The sequence below is a fragment of the Manis pentadactyla genome, chromosome 3 (assembly GCF_030020395.1).
Source record: "Manis pentadactyla isolate mManPen7 chromosome 3, mManPen7.hap1, whole genome shotgun sequence".
Taxonomy (NCBI): domain Eukaryota; kingdom Metazoa; phylum Chordata; class Mammalia; order Pholidota; family Manidae; genus Manis; species Manis pentadactyla.
Genome location: NC_080021.1, coordinates 135645102 through 135660082, shown reverse-complemented (window position 1 = coordinate 135660082; position 14981 = coordinate 135645102). Strand labels below are relative to the sequence as shown.

Here is a 14981-nt window from a genome sequence, read left to right as displayed (position 1 = left end):
TCTTTTTTCTCTCTCTGGCTACTTTCAATATCCTCTCCTCATCCTTTGTCATTTTAATTATTATGTCTTAGAGGTGTCTTCCTGGGAGTCCTTTTTTTAGGGGCTCTCTGTGCTTCTATAACCTGAGTGCCTATTTCCTTCCCCACCTTGGGGAAATTTTCAACAATTATTTCCTCAAAGAGACTTTCTCTTTGTCTCTCTTCTCCTTCTGGTACCCCTATTGTGCAAATATTGTTTTGCTTGGATTTGTCATACAGCTCTCTTAGCATTCTTTCATTCCTATATATTTTTTTCTCTCTGTTCCTCAGCTTCTTGTGTTCTCTAATTTCCATCTCATTGTCTCCTCTACTTGCAGCAATCTATTATTTACTCCCACCATTCTATGTTTCATTTCAGTTACTGTATTCTTCAGCTCTAAGTGTCTCTTTTTCAGGTCTTCTCTCTCTTTGGTCAAGTACTCCTTGAGATCTTCAATAATTTTCTGCAGATCAGTGAGCATATTATGACTGTTACTTTGAAATCTTTATCAAGAAGACTGGTGATCTCTGTTCCATTTAGCCCTCTTTCTGGTGTCTTGTCCTGCAGTTCTACTTGGAACACATTCCTCTGACTCCTCATTTTGTCGGGGTTTTTGTGTTTCTTCCTTTGTATTAGATGAATCTGCTATGCTTCTTGGTCTAGACAGTAATGGCTTTATGAAGAAGGCATTCTCTGGTGCCCAGAAGCTCAGGACTCTTTCCTCTTCAGTGCCTGGTTCTCCTTTGTGGTGGACCCCCAGTTGTGTTGGAAGGTTATGGGTGGGGCTGCCTTCCTCTCTGTCTGCCGGCAGTGGCCTATCTCAGTCCTAGTGGATGGCAGTTTTCCTCAGCAGGCCCTTTGTGATCAGAGCACAGGCTCCTGCTTGGATCTTTGTGGGTAGGGTGACCTCTGCTTTCCCTTCAGCAATGGCAGCATTGCTGGGCTAGGGGGGGTGGGTGAGGCAGTCGTGTGGCTCTGAGGCAGACACCCAGGGGTGGTGAGTCATGTGGTTGCATGGTGTAGGCAGCAAGTGAATGTGTGTGGCACTGGGCTGGGTCATCAGGAGGAGGAATGAACTCTAGGAGCTGGTTCCTGCAGGAGACTCTCTAATTGGGCTAAGACAGGCCCCAGAATGCCAGGAAAGCATCCCTCTGGATCCCAGAAAGCCAAATTTGATGCTGCTGGGCTGAGTGGGCTGGTGTGTTGGCAGTGCACAGGGAGGCACCTTGGAGCTGAGCTGCCAGTGAAGGGGATGGAGCATCTGGGGCTCCTGAGACTGCCTGACCTGTTGGGCAAAAGGAGGGCTGTGGAAGGGTCATCCAACTACTCTTTCTCCTGGGAAGAGAGCTCCGTCCCAGCCTTGCCCCTTTGGCTCCCCTCCTGCTGCTAGCAAATCTTTCAAACTGCCACCTCAGTGTTGGGTCTTAGCAGGATCAGCGGAGTGTGCCTGTCCTCCACAAGCAGCTGGAGCCTCAGCCTCCCAGAGCTGTCCAGCAAGCCCTGATGTCCAGCCCTATTAATCACTAACGCCCAATGCACACGGACTCGTGTTCCCAGAGCAGGTCTCCAGGACAAGGTGTGCAGAGTTCCTGGGTACCTATTCCTCTCCCTGCTCTGTTCCTCTTCCTCCTGCTTGTGGGCTGGGATGGGGGAAGGGCTTAGGTCCCAATTGGTGGTGGCTCTGCCACTTTACCCTTCTGTGTGTGTTCGTTTCTTCTTCACCAGGTGTAGGTGGTCTGTTCTGCAGCCTTCAGGACATTTTCAGGGTTAACTGTATTTGCTGTAGTTGCTTCCTTGGTGGGGGTTGTGTGTGTGTGGCAGGAGGTTTATACCTTGCCTTCCTACTCCACCATCTTTTTTCACAAACTGTTCCCTAGTGGGAAATTTTCACACTTATAGAACTTATAGAATAATCAGACAAAAATCCACAAATTACAAACTTTCCCTCAAAGAATACTTCAAGCTTGCTGTTTACATACACTAGCAGAATGTTCAAGGCAGCATTATTCATAATAGACCCAAACTGAAAACAACTCATCTGCCGATTAGGAGTAGAATAAATATGATATACTCATACAAAGGAATACTATGCAGCAATGAAAATATAGGAACTACCACTTCAGGTGTAGAGATGAATTTTCAGTCATAATGTTGAGAAAAAATAAACCTATCCATAAGAATACATATGATTCATTTTCATAAATTTCAAAATAGATACGTAAACTGGTGATTACCCTAAAAAAGTCAGGAAATCTATAATCTTTAGAGGAAGGGAAGCAGTACTACTGGGAGGATAAGTGAGAATGGCTGTCAAGATGCAGGCAATATTCTATTCTTGACCTGAATGGCAGTAACATGTATTAACATTTAATCAGTTAATAACTGATTAAAGTGTAAATCATATTTATGTGGTTTTCTGTATGTGCTACTTTCCACAATTACAAAAAAAAATTCTTAAACTTCTAGATACACATTTACAATATAGACATCACTACAGAGATAAGATAATAAAGAAAAAGTATTACAGCTTAATAAATACTAATCAAAACATAAAAAAAGCACTTGATGACTTCAAATAATAGGTTTTAAATTGCTGAAATAGTCTGTAAGTATTTTCTATTTTTTATCTGGGTTCTCTGAAAATGCCGAAACTATCAGAACTGGCTAGAGACACAGCCCCAGTGTTTGCTTCCTGTTCCCCCAACCCCCATCCCTCAAATAACACCTCCATTTTCCCAGTCTGGCTCTGAGGAGGAGAAAATCACACTTACCGTTAGCTATGTATGGCTACTGCTTTGCCCTGAGGAGGGAGAGACAGCCCATTGAGCACTCAGGGGAGGATAACTGGCAGAAGGATGAGGTGGGCCGTGGTCAGGAGACAAAATGAGGCAGCATCCGAGCAGCTAAACCAAAAGGCATGCCTTATAAAATGGGATGATGATTCTTCAGATTCGTGGTAATTTCTATTTTTTTCATAAATGCACTAATTTCTTATCCCAGTTAATATACATACTTACTAGAAAATTGAGACCTGACTATATACCTTTTGGTGGATACTGAAATCCTTGGTCTTGCTCCAAATGTAAATCCTCAACTTTCTCATGATTGTGCTTAGTATATACACCTTTACATGGATGCCCATTCTATATTCATTTCATAGAAGCATCTAGAGAAATATTGTTTAGCCTCTTTTATTTAAAAGCATAAAAGGTGGATGCTGAGTGACATTATTTCCGTAAAACTCAGAATTTTAACAAATATTTTATGCACAAACTGTGTTTACTAAAGTAGCAAAAGCAAATGGCATGGAAAGTTGGCAGGAAATCCCCATTTTCCATTTCTTGAGTATTTCTACATTAGCACATTTACCCAGTCCTAAGGAATCCAAACCATGATTTCACCTTCTCCACACCTACTGACTGAAAACAACAAATGCCGTTAGTCCTCTCAGTACGTATTTCCAGGGTAAAATAAAATGACCTTCAGAAATTCCTGTGTAGAGGGGACTGAGTAAAAGTCCCTGACCAGAGAGACCTGGACACCCAAGTGCAAAGGACTGCCTGGTGAAGGGTCTCCGCATGCTAGTCCATGTGCGGCTGCCTGCTGCTCAGAAGCAGGAAGTACAGGCGGGAGGGACAGAGTGACAAGGAAACCGGCCCCGGGGGCTGGGAGAGCTCAGACACTGAACGGAGGCTGGTTCCAAATGGTGTCAGCTTAGGATCATGGCATTCACCCTTTTTCTCTCATTTATAAATTGTTTGAAAGCTATGTTGTTGCTTGCTAAGTACTACTTTATGAACACAAATCACGGTGGTACAAAGATACAGCATTGTTCATTGGGTTCATAGTCCGAGTTGCCAACATAACATGGCTTTGACTCAAAATACAGCAGGTGAGAAAAAGATCATACTTGAGGGCTAAAAGTTTTCCCATTTCGGTGATTTCTGTTCTTTGGAAAAAGGACATACTCAACAACTACCTGGAAATATGCTTCACAACAAATATGGAGTCTACAAAGCACAATTCCTGAGAGTGGAAGAAGGAAATACAAGCACTAAAACACATGAGCAATGTCTGAAGAATGCCAATGAAGAGGGAAGCAACAACTGAGTGATACACTGAGGCAAAGTATCCCAATTTCTTAAAACACAAACAAAACCATTCCCCTTAATTTAGAAATCAAGGAGTCTAAGAGCCTGGCAAGGACAGCCCCTCGACCAGCACTTCTCAAACTATCTTTCAGAAAGCAAGGCAAGTTTCTAAAGCTCCATGTCAATGCCTAAGCATGTAAGCAGCTCCAACTTCTCAAAGAGCACAGCAGGCAGGCCCCAGCATGGCCACGTGGGAGGTCTGGTCTACCACGATGCTGGGACCAGTGACTGGTGATAGCATGAGCCAGCAATTCAACCTCTCATTTAACATTATGTGGCATTATTTCCCTCTCCTAATTTACTAGATTTCAGGATGGAAAAATCCATTCCATAATTTAACCTGCAATTTTCTGGTCCTCCATTAGCATTGTTGTTGAAAGATACTTTTGTATCTCAAATGGCTGTCTAGAGATACCTTGGAATTCAACCTTTTTTAGATTTTCTGAAAAGTCTGAAGACAATTCCTTCTCAGCTGATAGGAGGAGGAATCTGGTACCTTTAAAGTTCTGTAAAAGTCTACATTTACTACAAATGCAAAAGAAAAATAGTTTTAAAAAACCATTTAGTGTTAGTTATCATTGTTTTCTCCCATGGCAAATCTATAAGGCCATATATGCCCTAAGAGCAGTCAGGGTTACATTTTGAGTAATGTGAGAAACTGTGAAGCAGTTATACATTAATTGCAAGCACTGACATCGTTACTGTGGTCCTGACATCCACCCTTCTACAGAGCAGTGTGTAAACATCTAGGGCAACAAAAGTTGACAACACTGGCAACAATAGTATAGGCTTTAAAGCTTTTTGTTGAAAAAATCATTTACTACAATGAAACCTTGTATAAAAGTTCAACATACAAAATGGATAGACCTGTACATATCATATATCTGATAAGGGACTGAAGTCCAGAATATATAAAGGATACCTTCAACTCAATGACAAAAAGACAAACAATCTGACTTTTTTTAAATGGGCAAAGGACTTGAGTAAACATCTCTCCAAAGACACACAAATGCCAATAAACACATGAGATGCTCAACATCACTAATCATTAGGGAAATGCCAAGCACACTCACATGACATACTATTTTATACCATCAGGACAGCTATTAGAACACACAGTAACACCTGTGTTGGTGAGGATTTGGAGAAACGGGAACCCTGTGCACTGCTGGGAAGAAGGCTGTGGAAAACAGCACAGTGGTTCCTAAAATTATTAAATACTGAATCATCATATGACCCAGCAACTCCATTTCACATATACGCTAAAGAATGGAAAGTAGGGACTCAAAAGATCATGTGCACACCCATGTTCAGAGCAGCATTACCCACACAGCCAAAAAGTGAAAACAACCCAAAAGGCCATTGACAGATGAATGAATAAACAAAATGAATATATGTACAATGGAATATTATTCAGCCTTAAAAAGTACGGAAATTCTCATGTAATTGTAGATTAATGATACCAAAAAAAAAAAGTATGGAAATTCTTATACATACATGGATAAACTTTGAAAACATTATGCTAAAAGAAATAGACCAGACACAAAAGGGCAAACACTGTGTGACCCGCTTTGAGGCGATACCCAGATTAATGAAACTTTCTGAGGCGAAGCAGAACGGTGGTTGCCAGGGGCCGAGGTGGGCAAGTGAAGCATTAGTCCTGAATGTGAACAGAGCTTTGGTGGGGAGATGAAAACCCTCTGGAGATGGAGGCGGTAGTAGCCACACAACAACATGACTGCTTAAGGCCACTGAGCTGGACACTGGAAAAATGGGTAAAAGGGCAAATTGTATGGCATGTATAATTTACAAAAGAAAAGGAAAAAAGGACAGAGCTAGAGCAGTTCCAGTCAAAGCAGAGGCCAGGTCAGGAGCACCACTGCATCCCCCCCATGGCCTCCTCCCCTTCAAGGCCCCTGCCCCAGAACAGCCCTGCAGGCACTGCGGGCTGCCCACCTGAAAGCCTAGGCTCTGAGGCTGCTTTGTTAACAGTCGGCTCTGTGGAATCGCACAGCTGTGCGTCTGAAGGAGGCTAGATCCCCTCCAGTGCCAGGCGAGCACCTTAATTAATGCAGACCAGTGCCCCTTAAACATTGTGTTCTCAGGATCCCTTCACACTCCTAAATACTACTGGAGACATTCCTCAGTGTTTCTGCTTATATGGGTTATATTTATCAATATTTATCACATTAGAAATTAAAAATGAGAAAAATTTTAGACCAGAGAATACACACTCCCTTAGTTGCCAGAGTGGTGACACCACCATGTACCATGTAAGTTCTTGCCAGTTCCACTCCGCAGCATAGGTGAGAGAATCAGTGAAAACGCAAGAATGTCTTAGCATTATTATGAAAATACTTTTGCCCTTGTGACCCTCCTGAAAGGATCTCAGGGGTGCCCAAAAGTTCCCAAGCCACATTCTGACAATGGCTGACATAGACCAGCCAGGGTATTTCCAAGTGCTCTCACCAGCTGTAAGAAGGGTCAGTGTTATGCATCTCTTGACAATGAGAACTGAGCTTTGGCTGGAGGTTTTCTGAGTCTGTCTCAATGTTAAATAAATTCATGTTTTTCCATATTAAACACTACACTCTTCCTGTAGTACCTAGAATGGCAGTAGTCACCTTGGGACCCAAGAGCACCTAAGTCTGAGAGGACCAGCAAACACGCTGCTCATGGCAGAGCAGAAAGGCGGACCTGGGCCTGCCCACTGGCAGGGTGAAGGCACTCAAGCGGCCAGCCAGACCATAACCTACTCCAAGTGGCAATGTAGTAACAAAAAGCACTATTTTCTTTTCATTGAAGTCACTTCTCACATGAAATAAACACCAGAGATTTATGGACAGAATCCTACAAATCATACTATTTATGGAAAAAGAAAAAGAGACAAATACCTAGCTTCTAATCAATGTCATCAACTAGGGACCTTGTCAGAAAATATTTAAAACCTCCAGAAATATAATCAAGCATGAAATTAAGAAATTCATGTTCAACAATGCTTAAGCTTGACAACATTCTTCCTCTTTCTTTCCGAAAGCCTGATACCAATTATTTTTTATTTACTGACCAGCCATGTTTCTTTGCTTCATTATTTTCAGAAAGATGGGTCAATTTGCCCCTGTGTTTGTAGCTTTTTTTTAAAGTCACATTAAAATATTCTTGTTCCCACAGAAAGTGCCTATTTTTAAAGAAACAAGGGACATATTTCCCCCCTTAAAAAGAATGAGTCTGTAAGGAAGCTCCCCTTGGAGAAGCTGGTTTTTCTGTCGAGTCCGCAGTGTTTTGCCTCTGAAAGTCTAACCAAAACCACAGACTTAACATCTGCAGATAATTTCAGACAAACCTCAAGTATAAACAAAACCTGAGTCTAAGGAATCAGAGGCCACAGCAATCCAGGTGAGAGTATACACACTCTTCTGACGACTCTGCAAAGAACTGAGGAAGTTTAATCTAGCAGACAACTATCTCAGGAGTTACTGAACTCCGTTCTCCCATCCATATCCCCAGCCACATGGGAACAAGAGCTGCACCAGGACCCGGCTTCTCACTGTCAGCACCCCTTCACGACAGTGCTGGGCTCAGAGCTGCTAAGACAGACACCCCTGACCTTGTCTCCATCAGAGCATCAAAGAGCTGGCACTGGCCCCAAAACACTGGTCTACCCAAAAACATTCTGTTAGACACAGTCAGAAATTAGAATACATTCTGGTAAAATGTAATGCATTGCCTTATAAATACTTAACTTTCCTTACATTCTTGTCAACTCACTTATCTGACAGCAAGACTATGGGCTTTTAGTGAGACCAGTTAGAGAAATGGATGAAGGAAAACATTAGATAGTAAAATATTACAGATCCTCTTGTCACTGGTGATGTGGGTCCAAGTTATTTCTGCCTCTTTCTACCTGTGGTTCTCCTCATAATTTATTACTAAATAATAAAAAACAAAAAGACCCACACATTTACTGGGTGCCTGCTTTATGGCAGAAACTCTGAAAAACATTGCAAACAGAAAGATGACAGCACTCCTTGCTCTCAAGCAACCTGTGGCTGAGGAAACCAGGCTCCATGAACAGACAAAACATGAGCCCTTGTGGGACCATGGGCTGTGGCGAGAGTGTCACCCAGCACGGGGGTGTCAGATGCTTCCAGACAGAAATGACACAGAGTTAAGCAAGATCATGAAGTTGAGCAGAAGTGAGCCAGGCAAAACCTCAAAATCAAACACACGGTACTGCCATACCGCCTGAGAAAGGCAAGTTGGTCCCTGTTTCTCAAATCAAAAGAAAAAACTGTTGTGAGCTTCCAGGGTTGTCTAAAATCATCTTTGTTCTGTTAAATAAACCAAACGTGATAAAATGATTTATAAGACATACATAATTGGTCAGTCAGGTCACCAAATATATTTCTCAGATATATTTGTTCTCTATCCACAGTTCCTGTAAACACTGCAGAGCCACAGAAGTGAAATGGATGTCTTGTTACTCGTGAAGGTCACTTGGATTTCGGGGGCTGGTTGCCAGGAGGACCAACTCTGAGTAGAGGGGGAGCATGAGCACTCCTTCCCCCAGGCTCCCAGGAAGGGAGTGGGAAGGGGGCTGGGGGCCGAATCAGCCACTGGCCAATGGCTTAATGCCACTGAGCTGTAGGACTAGTGCCACAGGACTAGTAAATCATAAAAACCCATGAGAACAGCATTTTGAACCTTTTTTATTATTTACCTGTTCAGAGAGCTTCTACACTTGGGGAACCAGATGCTTCCACATGCCTCTGAGCCAGGCCCCAAGCTCCACAAAGACAGATACCCCTTTATTCAGGACCTTGACCTGTGTATCTCTTCATCTGGCTGTTGGCTTGTATCCTTTATGATATCCTTCATTAAACTGGTAACTGTAAGAGTTTTCCTGAGTTCTGTGAGCTGCTCTAGCAAACTGATTAAACCTAAGGAACAAGTCATTGGAACCTCCCTCCTGCAGCCAGCTAGTCAGAAGCACGGGTGACACCGTGGAACGGAGCAGAGGGCAGTCCTGCAGGACGGAGCCCTCACCCAGGGGAATCTGGCACTGCCTTCAGGTAGACCATGTTAGAACCAAGCTGAATGCCCAGACACCCCGCTGGAGCCCCCGCCCATCACACACGCACATTGGATTTGGGTTCGGGGGCCCTCAAAGAAATGTAAAACCAGTAAAAGTACTATGCCTGCAGCTCTTATACAGCTACAGTATTTTAAATGCACGATTAAACACCAATCTAAGAAATCCACAAAGTGAATGTTTCACTGACAATGACTTCAGCCTCCTTGACCTAGTCAGGTGAGACTCACTCCTGCTGCGCCTGCTGGTCCCACCACGTGCTGGACTGGCACCATTCACCCACCACTTCGCTCATTCGGAACCATGGTGCAGCAGTCCCTCTCAGCTAGCTCACACCTGGTGTCTGCACTCCCACCTCTGTTTCTCAGCATCCACATGCAGTACTGCGCGCTGACACAAACGAAACTGAACCTCTGATGTCTAAGACACTGTGTAGGTGGAACTGAGGGCATTTTGGTTTTTGGAAATAACTGAATTTTTAAAATTACCATCAAATGAAAAATACAAGTGAAATCCTTGTAGAGAACCATGGCACCCTAATAAATTCCACCTGTTTTTTGGGGCTGTAAGCCTCTGAAGGAGGAATTTAAATAACTGTGTCCCATGGGTCACTGAACTCACACAGAAAAGCATTTTTGTGGTTAGCCTTTAGTACTATTGTAAAACCAAGTATCTCACTTTATTTCCTTTAAACCTTCAGCCCACATGACTTGCAGTTAAGATGGCACAGTAAATTCACTTCGATGGATCCTCTCTACTTCAAAAACACAGCAATGAGAGGAAACCTAAACAGAAAAAACCAAAAAGCAAGCTCAAAAATAATAAAAAATATTTCTATGAAACAGATATGGGGCAAAAACACAAAGAGCTAGTAAGTCAAGTTAAAGCTTGAGGTTCCTAAGTTCAGGATCCAAAAATAGACAGAGAAACTGCAAGTATGAGTGAGCCCCATGAGGTTCTGAAGCTAAACACAACCCACAAAGGACAAAGTCTAACCAAGCATTGCTGCCTGAAATCAAGGTGCTCAGCACGGGAGGGCTTCCCCACTCCTGAGGGATGGCTGACAGCTCCTGGTCTCAGAAGTGGTTTAGGGAAAAGGGTGGACACAGGCCAGCCAGCCACCAGGAATTCGATAAAGCAGCCAGCAAGGGCCCAAGTAACAAGCCATGCTGTGGTTCTAGACTGGGGCTCAGAGACAAAACTATTAAACAGGGAAAAGTGAGCAGAGAAGAAAGAGGTAGAAATGAGTGAACAATGGGAAAAAAAATTTCATTTACATCATCATTCAAGCAACGTTCTTAAAGTACATGAAGAAATTTAATATCAATAAAGGCAAAAGAGTCAACGAACCCGCCACCAATTCAGGTCAGAAGAAGTCAACATTATAAAACAACCCAGCAAAATATGTGTGTTTAAGATGCTTTTTAAAAGCTACTTGAAAAATAAGAAACTACAAAACAAAAAGGCAGAATTAAAACAACAGATAGTTTAAAAGAACCAACTGGAAATTATGTATGAAGAATATAGTCATTAAACTAAAAACTCAGCACACAGCATACTTTAACTGGGCAGAACTGAAGAAAAAGCTGGTAAATCTGAAGATTGTACTAAGGAACTCACTCAGCCTACAAGGAAAAGAAGAAAACTATGACAGCAGTTAAGAAACCTGAAGGTTAGCTCCACAAATACATAGGAAATGTTATAGCAGAAGAAAAGGAAGAGATGGAAGAGAAGCAATATTTAAAGTGATAAAAGCTAAGAATGTTCAAGAAATACATGAGTCCTCAGGTTAAAAGTACATTCTTAATACTGAGAAAGATAATTTAAATAAATAAGCAGATAATTAAACCAATAAACAAATACACACAAATATATTAATTAAAAAAGAAAATCTCAAAGCTACCAGAGAGCACCGAGCGTGCACCCTGAACATGCAATCCTGAGTGTGCATCAAGCATGCAATCCTGACCACTCAATCCTGAGCGTGTACTGAGCGTGCAATCCTAAGCATGCTCCCTGAATGTGCAATCCTGAGCATGCACCAAGCATGCAATCCCGAGCGTGCACCCTGAACGTGCACTGGCCCTGCCAGGTCACAAAGCCTGGAAGGCTGGTTGCTGGCACTGCAGTCCAGGCGAGCAGAGGTCACTGGCACCCAGCAGCCTGCAAAGACCACAGGGGAATAAGCCACCCGGAGCAGCACACCCAGGCTGATGCGGAGCCCCACAAGCATTCTGCCTCTGCCTTATCAGCTAGCTGGTGAGTACAAGGTAAAGTAAATGTCTTTCTTGTTAGCAACAACCCAAAGAAACTTCCTGAAAAAACTGAGCCGTAAACATTTCAGATTTGTCCTGCCTGGAACGGATACTCAGACTGGGTTAAATTTCTCTTCCTTGCCTACTACACTACTGTCAGCAGCACAAGCATGGGCATTAGCAGGCTCCTGGCTCATCAGGGCAGGACTGTGACTCCCAAATCAAAAGAAGTGAGACAAGGACCTGACTAGAGTTACAACTAGCTGTTATTTGAACTCAATGCTTTTCCTCTAAATTCCTTCACCACTTACCCATACTTCTCTCCATACATTCATTTCATTCTATCACATCTTCTCTGAAGCTAAAGGAAAAGAAAACATAAACAAGAATGACAGCCTGAGTTATCTGGAAAAGAACTTGATTTGGAGGATCACAGATGATCTATTTACAATAGAAAATGGTCACAGAAAATTGGTAACACACAAAACACATCACGGTTATTCAGATAAAGACTAGAGCCACAAAGTTTTTAAAAGGTTGTTAAGTAAGCCCCTAGTTAAGTTCCCCTGAAAAGCAGGGCTCAGGGAAGCTAGGGAAAGACCAAAACTGCCTCATTTCCAGAGAGAAAAACCTCTCATCAAAACCACCTGTATGGTGCTCTCCAGCTGGTGCACCTGGCAACCACTCCAGGGATCCATACGGACACAGGCCCTAGAACCAGCCACCACGGCCACAGAACCGCTCTCTGAACTGTTCTGTTATGACACAAGAGCACCACCTACTGAAATAGTTCCAGGGGACAATTCAGCCCATTTGTTGAAAAATGGCTATATACCCACCTCTACCCAATTGCTTACCTTGGCTTCAGAAAAACATGGCTTCAAGCTATTTCACCCTAACTGGCTGTCTCTTTCTCTTTTAGAATGAGTGCCTTTGCCAAGACCTCCTGAAAAAGAAATGGCACACCTCCTCTGTGCTCCCCCGTTTTTGCTTTAATAGCCACAGCAAAAGAGTCTTTGCTGCTGCTAATGTCCTCCTTCCCTCCTATCCAGCTTCCGCTACCTGACTGAACACTGCTTTGCTAGATCTCTGCCCTACCTGTTTTCCAGGGGCAAAGAAAATTCAAGTGGAGAAGTGAGTAGTTCTAATGGGTCTGGGGAGGATATGTGTAAAGTAAGTTAGTCAAATTTCAGCCCTCTAAAGCTAAAAGTACTAATATTGGGGAATTGTGCATTTTCAAATTCACTAAAAGATGATTAGAAAAGTCCCCTCTCCTGAAGGAGCTTAAAATGAACATAGAGCTTCTACAGGCCAAATTATATATTTTTTAATAATACCTGACAACAAAATTTATTACAGAGCTACAGTAATCAAGACAGTGTAATACTGATGACAAAATAAACATATCAATGGAAAAAGCATATGATGTCCATGAATAGATCCACGCAGATATGGACAACTGAGTTTCAACAAAAGGGCAAAGATTTGTCAGTGGGGAGAGGAGAGGGTTTTGAACATACAGTGCTGTAACAACTGGATTGCCATACATGCACAAAAATTAATTTTGAAACATAATTGTTTACATAAAATTTTTTTTTTTTGGTAACATTAACGTACAATTACCTGAGCAAAATTATGGTTACTAGACTACCCATTATCAAGGCCCTGCCACATACCCCATTACAGTCACTGTCCATCAGCGTAGTAAGATGCTACAGAATCACTACTTGTGCTCTCTGTGTTGTACAGCCCTCCCCGTGCCCCTCTACCACATTATGTGTGCTAATCGTAATGCCTCTTTTTCCCTCTTATCCCTCCCTTCCCACCCATCCTCCCCAGTCTCTTTCCCTTCGAATGGACTGTTAGTCCATTCTTGGGTTCTGAGTCTGCTGCTGTTTTGTTCCTTCAGTTTTTTCTTTGTTTTTATGCTCCACAGATGAGGGAAATCATTTGGTACTTGTCTTTCTCTGCCTGGCTTATTTCACTGAGCATAATACCCTCTAGCTCCATCCACATTGTTGCAAATGGTAGGATTTGTTTTCTTCTTATGGCTGAATAGTATTCCATTGTGTATATGTACCACCTCTTCTTTATCCATTCATCTACTGATGGACACTTAGGTTGCTTCCATTTCTTGGCTATTGTAAATAGTGCTACGATAAACAGGGCTGCATATGTCTTTTTCAAACTGGGCTCCTGCATTCTTAGGGTAAATTCCTAGGAGTGGAATTCCTGGGTCAAATGGTATTTCTATTTTTAGTTTTTTGAGGAACCACCATACTGCTTTCCACAATGGTTGAACTAATTTACATTCCCACCAGCAGTGTAGGAGGGTTCCCGTTTCTCCACATACTTGCCAACATTTGCTGTTGTTTGTCTTTTGGATGGTGGCCATCCTAACTGGTGTGAAGTGATATCTCATTGTGGTTTTAATTTGCATTTCTCTGATGTGAGAAGTGCAGCATCTTTTCATGTGTCTGTTGGCCATCTGAATTTCTTTGGAGAAGTGTCTGTTCAGATCCTCTGCCCATTTTTTAATTGGATTATTTGCTTTTTGTTTGTTGAGATGCATGAGCTCTTTGTATATTTTGGATGTCAACCCTTTATTGGATCTGTCATTTATGAATATATTCTCCCATACTGTAGGATGCCTTTTTGTTCTACTGATGGTGTACTTTGCTGTACAGAAGCTTTTCAGCTTGATATAGTCCCACTTGTTCATTTTTGCTTTTGTTTCCCTTGCCTGGGGAGATATGTTCATGAAGAAGTTGCTCATGTTTATGTCCAAGAGATTTTTGCCTATGTTTTCATCTAAGAGTTTTATGGTTTCATGACTTACATTCAGGTCTTTGATCCATTTCGAGTTTACTTTTGTGTATGGGGTTAGACAATGATCCAGTTTCATTCTCTTACATGTAGCTTGGCCAGTTTTGTAAATGACTTATTAGTGAAGACGAAAGTAAGTAAGGAAAAACTATTTACGAGTTATTATAAGAAACATCAGGGTAGAACTGATTGTTTTTGTAACCTGGGTACATACAGAATACATCTGAAGCCACGGCAAAAATTTGGTTCTTTCTAGAGCCCTTCATGGCTTGTGTGAGGCACCAAGGTACTGTCAATGACAAAAACCCTAACACAGAATCACTTGAACAATCCACATGAATTCTAGCCTGTATGCCATTTAGCTCTGTTCTGTTTTACTGGTTGGGGGTCTGGGGTAGGAGGCCACTCTATTTATGAGCCACTATACATGTAACCTCTGCTGTGCTTCAGTCATGATACAAAAGCAGCAGCTTGTGTTTATTCCCAATCTCAAGCGCCCTCTCCTCCAGGACCAGTTGGGGTGCCCAGTACAGCCAGATCACTCACATTAAAACAGAGGGGAGATCCTCCGCATGGCACAGTCAAGGAAGAAACAACATGTATCCCCAAAATACCAATTATCTGATGCCTATAAAAGTA

At 42.4% G+C, this 14981-nt stretch overlaps 1 protein-coding gene across 9 annotated transcripts in view; it reads right to left on the bottom strand.

The window, feature by feature from the left end:
- FANCC (FA complementation group C) overlaps positions 1 to 14981 on the bottom strand; it is a 299481-nt gene that overhangs the window by 178317 nt on the left and 106183 nt on the right. For 2 of the 9 annotated variants that reach the window (XM_036904371.2, XM_036904367.2), the window contains exons 2-3: positions 11828 to 11877; positions 8890 to 9072 (exon numbers count right to left, since the gene is read on the bottom strand). The exons of 5 other annotated variants lie outside the window; for them this stretch is intronic. The gene's annotated coding sequence lies outside the window, so the exon portion shown is untranslated. The remainder of the gene's footprint in view (positions 1 to 8889; positions 9073 to 11827; positions 11878 to 14981) is intronic. 2 more of the 9 variants (XM_057498495.1, XM_057498494.1) reach the window with 2 other exon arrangements.